An 8,514-nucleotide genomic window follows, 5' to 3' on the forward strand; every position below is an offset into this window, starting at 1 on the left:
AAGTCCGTCAACTGCACATACGGTTCACGTCCACGCTGTCGCGGCATGCTACCAGTGTTAAAGACTGCGATGGAGCTCCGTATGCCACGGCAAACTGGCTGACACTGACGGCGGCGGTGCACAAATGCTGCGCAGCTAGCGCCATTCGACGGCCAACACCGCGGATCCTGGTGTGTCCGCTGTGCCGTGCGTGTGATCATTGCTTGTACAGCCCTCTCGCAGTGTCCGGAGCAAGTATGGTGGGTCTGACACACCGGTGTCAATGTGTTCTTTTTTCCATTTCCAGGAGTGTAGTTCGGCGTAGTCAGCGCGTACACAACTTTTCCACTAGAGCGCGCCCCACTAAGAACAACAGCGCAGGCGCAGCGCTCGTCCATCTCCGCACTACGAGATGGCACTGCCTTAGAGACGGACCAAATTCTGCTTCCACCGATCCGCGTATTACTATGTAACGCAGCCAATGAGATTGCTGCTATTGTAGAATCTTTTCTCCTCGCGCAGTGATACCTGAACGCGCGAGGTATTATAATGAGTGTACAGACCTCCGATTAGTCAGTCTGCATTAGTCTGCATTTGTCTGTACCAGTCTATAGTCAAGTTTCAGTCTGCGCCTAATAAAATTATCATATTCCTGTACATAGCCATGAAGAAAAATGTATAGACACTTTGTCAAGTATCAGAGATATGTGAGAATATGATTAACGTACGAAGACCAAAGGAACTTCATATTGTCAATTGTAAATAGCATCGAGAACCAAGTTAAGTAGTTTTTAGGCTTTTTATTATTTTAATAAATGTGTGTGAAAATTAATCAAGTTTTGTTTAAAGTTGGTCACCGTCAATCTGCTACTCTAAGGGTGCAAGTGGCATTTCTATCGTCTGACCTAACGGCAGAAGATAAACACGCCACGATAAGACCATGAGACATATTGCTGACACTCACATAGAGCGACAAGTCAAATAATCTGATGGTGTGTGTACCGAAGGTCTTACAGTACGCACACCACATGAACACAAGAACACAATATTATGCACACCTTTTCCAATTTATCAGTCGTGCGCGCCTGACACTTGTTGATGACACAACCAAATAGTGCAATGTCAAATCTTCATAGCACACACTGAATTGGTGCGACATCTGTTGTCTGAAATCCGCATTTCATACTTGTACACATGGTAATTCACAAACGCAAAAGTTCTGAGAGATGCGGTACAAAAGAAAGTAGTCATTCAGTTCAGTAGGTGGTGATGTACAGTCTGAAGGAGGCATTTTTGAACTAGCCTCATATCGATGATCAAATTAAATAGGTCAAAGACAAATTTTGCACTAACTCCAAAAATGTGACACAGTAAAGCACTCACAGCGCATGGGAGAGTACATGTGAGTAACTAGTGGCCGAATGATGTTTACTCGAGAAAAATTCAGAAATAATCAAATGATAGGATTTTGAATTACGTGTAACTTGCCTCCGTAGCTGGGGTCGCTAAAGCACGCCTGTGCCGTGGTGCTCGACACGGAGGCAGGCCGGTTCGAACCCTGCTGGTGGATGAAATATTCACTCCCAGTATTTGGCCGGCCATGGGAGGAGGGCTGGGAGCATAATGTCTCTTATCACCACTCTTCGCACCAGTGTCCTGGGTTAAATTCCAAACCTCTCCGTATGTAATGCATCCGTGCATTCCCTTCCTGTGTTTATGGTAAATATTACACACATTTATGCGATCGGGAATGATCAGTAGCAGCCAGGCTACATGTACATCTGACAATTATGCGTCAGTAAGAAGCATTTATCATAAAATCATACGAGGCAATGTTGTGCAACCGTAGTAGGGACAAGACCGAATATTCGGGAGTAGCATCTTCACGATCTGAGACAGCGTTCCGGGACAAACTTCCATCACATAGGAAACGAGCGAAGTGTCCTTATTGGCTGAGTGAGAAAGATCAGGTCTCTCTTGTCCTTCGGGAAGGCAGGGCGAGTCAGTAGCGAGGAGCCACTCAAAACGCACGGTCGAGTAACCGGGGGCGGCTCCAAAAGACCGGTCGCGAATAAATATTCCAGCTGTTAAACATGAGATATAAAGTGAAGGTTAGTTATCAGTGAACTCCATGTGTCGTGGGCAATGTATATCACGAGTATGGAAAGTGATAAATGTGCTAATGAGTTGTAAAAGGTTGAATAACGGCGTAGCCAAGAGCCGCCATATTGGAAATTCTGTGAACTGTGTTTCAAAGTCTTTTGTTTATTAAAACGAGTGTAGCACAAAACTTTGTTGACATTCAACAACTGGCATCCCGGAACACTCCACTTCAGCAGGATCACGACCCACATGGAACCTGGCGACTGAGCGCTGCTACTGTGCGACGAGGGACTACCGAAGCAGCAAGACACCAGGTTAGTGATACAGCGACCAGAGAAGTACTTCCTTCTCCCTACAATGCCACTGAGGGCATTGTACGTAGTGTATCGTGAAGTAAAATCTAAATGCCGAGTGGCTAGGGTCTCCCGTCGGGTAGACCGTTCGCCTGGTGCAAGTCCTTAAGAGTTGACACGACTTGGGCGACTTGTGTGTCTATGGGGTGAAATGATGATGATAAGGACAACACAGCACCCAGTCCCTGAGCGGAGAAAATTCCCGAGCCAGCCGTGAACCGAACCCGGGCCGTTAGGTATGGCATTCCGTCGCGCTGACCACTCAGCTTCCAGAGGCGGACGTCTCGTGAAGTGGGCGCAGGTGATACTGCTGATGGTGATCCTTTGGTCGGATGGGGACCTTAAGTTCGGCGGGCTTTTCGAGAGAAGAAGGCTGTGTGTCGGCACCCGGATCACCCTCTCCCTCCCCTTCATCCTTAACAAAACAGGCCCAACACCCAGTGTACAAGAATTCATCGCAGTCATCCACAAGACACAAATACACAACACTTCGTAACAGGTCGGAGGAAGGCAACGGAAAACCACCTCACTGTGACCTTGCCAAAAGCAGCGTAGATGGATTCTTGCATCTGCTCTCTGTACACTCATTCTCTGAGTGCGAGACTATCAGTCTATATTAAGTGTAGATATTAGTTGGAATCTACACACTGTGAACAGTCTTACAAACCACAGGGCTGAGCTCTAGCAGTGAATTAAGGTGTATGTAGGTGGCTAATACCCAAATTCCTTAACTTGAGAAAAAAAATTCAAAAATAAGCAAATGACGAGAATTTGCATCATGTGTAGATATTTATTGAAATCGGCACACTGTGATCTACTCTTTAAGCTACGAAGTTCTAAAGTCCCGTGCAACTTATACACATGTGATAAAGCTAAGGCTCAAATGACACCAAGAGAAACACAAAGACAACTACCGAAAAATGTCCTAAAATGAAGATTCAAAAACCATAAGCACGGGGGAAACGAGTAACAAGCTGAAATGGTTCAAATGGCTCTGAACACTATGGGACTTAACTTCTGAGGTCATCAGTCCCCTAGAACTTATAACTCCTAAAACCTAACTAACCTAAGGACATCACACACATCCATGCCCGAGGCAGGGTTCGAACCTGCGGCCGTAGCGGTCGCACGGTTCCGGGCAGTAGCGCCTAGAACCGCTCGGCCACTCTGGCCGGCAAGCTGAAATGCAATCGGTACTACAATATTCTGGAAAATCTGACAATAATGTGGGGCTGTCACTAAAACAAGCGGGACAATCTCGTATGTCACATCCACATGTGGAATAACGCTTAGCTGTAAGTAAGGCCAACTTTTAAAAAATCTCAATACCTTTGTTCCTTTCTACCAGTACACGACACAAGCTGGTCACAAACACTTAACAGTCTGAACATAACAGGGCAGAGTGTCCGTTGGGTGGGCTACCTGTAACCACCTACGATAGGCCAGTGGCCAGCCAAACTTTCCCTTAGCGGGGGATGCACAGTACCGACCACATTCTGGGGGATGTCTTGTTCCAGCCCTCACTCTGTGTCCGTTCGTAAAACTCCCTGGTTTCTACGACCTGCTTCAACCCCATTAAGTTGATAATACAAAGCTCCAACCGTACAAATTCTGGCTTTTATCGAGCTAACGTCAAACACATTCATCCATGCAGTGAATCACATACAGATACACACAAGGAAGAATGGGTAACAAGTGAGCTATGAGGAAACAAACAAACATCAAGAAATTCTCTTCCTTCGGCGAGAGACTCTGCGTCAAGGTGGCAGAGCAAAGAAAATGAATAAAATGACGGAGAAACAAAAACTTTTGAATTACGCTAAGAAGCTCACCTGAATAACTGCTGGCACCGTTCAACGGTACGCAACTCTGTTTCCACACAGAGAAAACTAAAGGAAGTTTGACAAAACGACGTGTGGTCTCTGTATTAATTATGTAGATTATCAGTATCAAATTTGCTTTTGAACTGGAGTTATAGTAATTTCTGCTGCTATCATCGCACATCTCAAGAAACCGAATTCAACAGCATTTCACTCTCAGAAATCTGCTAAGTTTTTCCCCAGGTGTTTCAGTAGCTAAAACGTAGCATTCAATCTGTTTCGCACACTAAGCTGGTTGCTGTCCTGTGCGAAAGTTCATACATATCTACATCTACCATCTCAATAAATCACATCTTCTTCATGAGTGTATATGATTGTGCAGAAGATGTTAGTCACATGTACTTCGGCTGTCAGCCACAGAAGTCATCAAGAAACTACGAAACTGGATCCCGTACAGGCCATGATGGCCCAGCGCCACCGACCGGCCGCCGTATCATCCTCAGCCCACAGGCGTCATTGGATGCGGATATGGGGGGGGGGGGCGGGGGGGGGGGGCATGCGGTCAGCACACCGCTTTCCCAGCCGTATGTGAGTTTCCGAGACCGGAGACGCTACTTATCAATCAAGTAACTCCTCAGTTTGTCTCACAAGAGCTTAGTGCACCCCGCTTGCCAACAGCGCTCGGTAGAACGGATGGTCACCCATCCAAGTACTAGCCCAGCCCGACAGCGCTTAACTTCTGTGATCTGACGGGAACCGGTGTTACCACTGCGGCAAGGCTGTTGGCCTCTGTTAACAACAGATTTTATAACAGAGGATCAAATAAGAATATAGGAAAAGAGAATTTTTTTTTGCATTATAATACAGTAAAATGTTAATTTACTTAGATCGCTGACGTACGATCAGGTTCAACTGACATATACATATATATATATATATATATATATATATATATATATATATATATATATATATATATATATATATATATATATATAAGGTTGGTTGTGTGCGTGATATTAATAAACTTAAGTCTTCAGTAACTGAGTTTTTATCGAGAGAAAGTGAAGTTCAACGTATTGACGGTACGTTCCATTGATGTATGTATGAGGCGGCAGGGAGGGAATCGAAAAGTGGGTCGCGGTTTTAACGTTTCGCGGGAAATGCAGGTGACTGCCAGGGCTGGAAATGTTTCTGCTGGGCCGTCTGATAAGTGCGCTCGTAGCGCTAGAGTTTTCTGCGGGTCTGGAATTATATCGCGAGCGCTGCAGCGCGGCCAACGCTTTCCGCTTCCTCCTCGGCGGCCATTTCACAGCGCGAGTTCTGCCCGCCTCGCCGCCTCCCCTCCCTCTGTCTCTCCCCCTCTCCTCTTACTCCCTTGTTAGTCATGTCTAATGCAATGCGACAATAGCGGGCGGGATGAATTGTCCCGAGCGCTGACATTTACACGCCGCGTTTAACTGTTGCGGTGATAAACTCCCCCCTCCTGTGGGCGCCGCCTCTAGTTTTAGAAAAAGGGTGGAATGGGTGTACAGCTGTCGAGTGGTGAGAGTAGGGTATGAGGGGGGGGGGGGGGGACGGGGGGGAGACACAAAACCAGAGCGCGTACGCCGCCAGCCAGGCGCGCCTGTTAAATTGGAACAAGACTATCTGCTTGCCTGTCAGCCGCTCATTGTTGGCTTTCGCGCCAGGCCGCTGGCTGGTATACACCGCGCATGCGCGCTGCGTTGAGGCGACCGCCGCTCGTCTCTTGTTATCAGCCGGGGGAGAGAGCCGCTGGGCGCCCGCTTTGCAGGACTGCCAACGCCCTATTCGAAAATAGTTTGTGTAATTTCCTTTCTTGTTGGGGCCGGCAGGAAGTGAGCCTGCTCCGTGTTCGCAATATAGAAACGCCCCGTCCTCCGCGTCTCCCTCGTATCTCTTTCTCTCACTTTACATTTTCCTTCCCCCTTTCGTGGCGACTGTTCCAAGTCCGTTTTCTGCCCGCGCGTTCTCTCTGCCTCTCGCTGTACGTCTCGACGTGCATCACGCGCGCGCACGCGTCGTTGGCAGCAGTGGGCGGGGCGCAAGGGATCGGAACACAGCTACTCAGAAGGGGGGCTGGTTGACACAACGTTTTCTGTGTTGGTATTGGACCAGTCCCTACTGCATCTTCCTTGTATCCTTTTCTAGATGAAGTTTACCTATACTGATATTTAAGATAATTCTCATTTATAGTCCCATTCCAGTTTCACATTTTTAATTAGATTAGATATTTCGATCACTCAGAATCATCTTCAGTTCCAATAACAAGTACAACTATTACCTTCTAATATTTTACAATAAGTAGGAAAAAAGAGTTGTACTCAAATGTAGAATTTAGCTAAGCAGTAGCCCCAGCAACCTGCCTTGTCTGCTGATAACCACGTATCAGGCTACTGTGTTTCGCAAACTACGGTCAATGTTTTAAATAGGTATATGTTGGAAGTAGGAGAGAGAGGGGATACAGGGCAAGGGGAAGAATGATTGGGCCGGCCGAAGTGGCCGTGCGGTTAAAGGCGCTGCAGTCTGGAACCGCAAGACCGCTACGGTCGCAGGTTCGAATCCTGCCTCGGGCATGGATGTTTGTGATGTCCTTAGGTTAGTTAGGTTTAACTAGTTCTAAGTTCTAGGGGACTAATGACCTCGGCAGTTGAGTCCCATAGTGCTCAGAGCCATTTGAACCATTTTTGAAGAATGATTGGGACAGGGGAAAGGAAGCAGGGAGAGGGTGGTGGGGATTTACGAGTTTAGCAAGAGTTCGCGAACGTTATAAAACGTGTAATTACGTAAAAATTCCGATTAAAATATTAAAAGTGTATAACAGTTGGTAAGTAAATTGTAAGCGGCATAAACAGTAAAAGTATTTAATGGAAGGAGGGGTTACTGAGAGCAGGTAGGGAAGAATAGTAGCAAGGATGTTATGGATTTAACAAGAGAGGGTCTTGTACTAAAACTGCAGAACATCAATTACGTAAAAAATCTTCTGTTACGGTACTAGAATGGATGTGTAAAACTGTAAAAGAGGATAAAACATTAGATTATAAAAGTAGAAATAAAGTAGCGATAACTGAATTATTACTTTAGATATTAAAAGTGTGTAACTTTTATATTAGATATTACATATTTATTTTTATTTGTTTTAGATCTGAGGTGATCCCAAGTGATCGAAACATGAAATCTAATTAAAAAGGTGCAACTGAGACAAACAATAAATAAGAGTTGTCTTAGAAAGATATAGGCAGGGGCAGTAGTGACATTACGGCAATACTAGTTAAGCATAGATGCGTTTTCATCTACTGTTGTCACTTGCTGGCATCTTACACTATGAACGATCTGCCTTATACAGGGTGGTCCATTGATAGTGACCGGGCCAAATATCTCACGAAATAAGCATCAAAGGAAAAAACTACAAAGAACGAAACGTTCGCCGGATAGTTACGTTATTTAAGGAAACAGGAAATGTTCAGCCAAAAGTGAAACATGAACAACGACCTGCAACAAATGATGATGCCCAAGTAGGTGTTTTAGCTGCTGTCGCGGCTAATTCGCACATCAGTAGCAGACAAATTGCGCGAGGATCGGGAATCTCAAAAACTTCGGTCCTGAGAATGCTATATCAACATCGATTGCACGCATACCATATTTCTATGCACCAGGAATTGCATGGCGACGACTTTGAACGCCGTGTACAGTTCTGGCACTGGGCACAAGAGAAATTACGGGACGGTGACAGATTTTTTGCAGGCGTTCTATTTAGCGACGAAGCGTCATTCACCAACAGCGGTAACGTAAACCGGCATAATATGCACTATTGGGCAACGGAAAATCCACGATGGCTGCGACAAGTGGAATATCAGTGACCTTGGCTGGTTAATGTTTGGTGCGGCATTATGGGAGGAAGGATATTTGGCCCCTATTTTATCGATGGCAATCTAAATGGTGCAATGTATGCTGATTTCCTACGTAATGTTCCAACGATGTTACTGCAAGATGTTTCACTGCATGACAGAATGGCGATGTACTCCCAACATGATGGATGTCCGGCACATAGCTCGCGTGCAGTTGAAGCGGTATTGAATAGTATATTTCATGACAGGTGGATTAGTCGTCGAAGCACCATACCAGGCCCGCACGTACACCGGATCTGACGTCCCCGGATTTCTTTCTGTGTGGAAAGTTGAAGGATATTTGCTATCGTGATCCACCGACAACGCCTGACAACATGCGTCAGCGCATTG

General features: G+C 45.9%; 1 pseudogene; it reads right to left on the reverse strand.

Annotated features, from left to right (window-relative positions):
• Positions 1 to 4,924: 4,924 nt before the first annotated feature.
• On the reverse strand, positions 4,925 to 5,042 carry LOC126475932 (5S ribosomal RNA; annotated as a pseudogene).
• Between the last annotated feature and the right edge of the window lie 3,472 nt (positions 5,043 to 8,514).

The sequence above is a fragment of the Schistocerca serialis genome, chromosome 4 (assembly GCF_023864345.2).
Source record: "Schistocerca serialis cubense isolate TAMUIC-IGC-003099 chromosome 4, iqSchSeri2.2, whole genome shotgun sequence".
NCBI lineage: Eukaryota > Metazoa > Arthropoda > Insecta > Orthoptera > Acrididae > Schistocerca > Schistocerca serialis.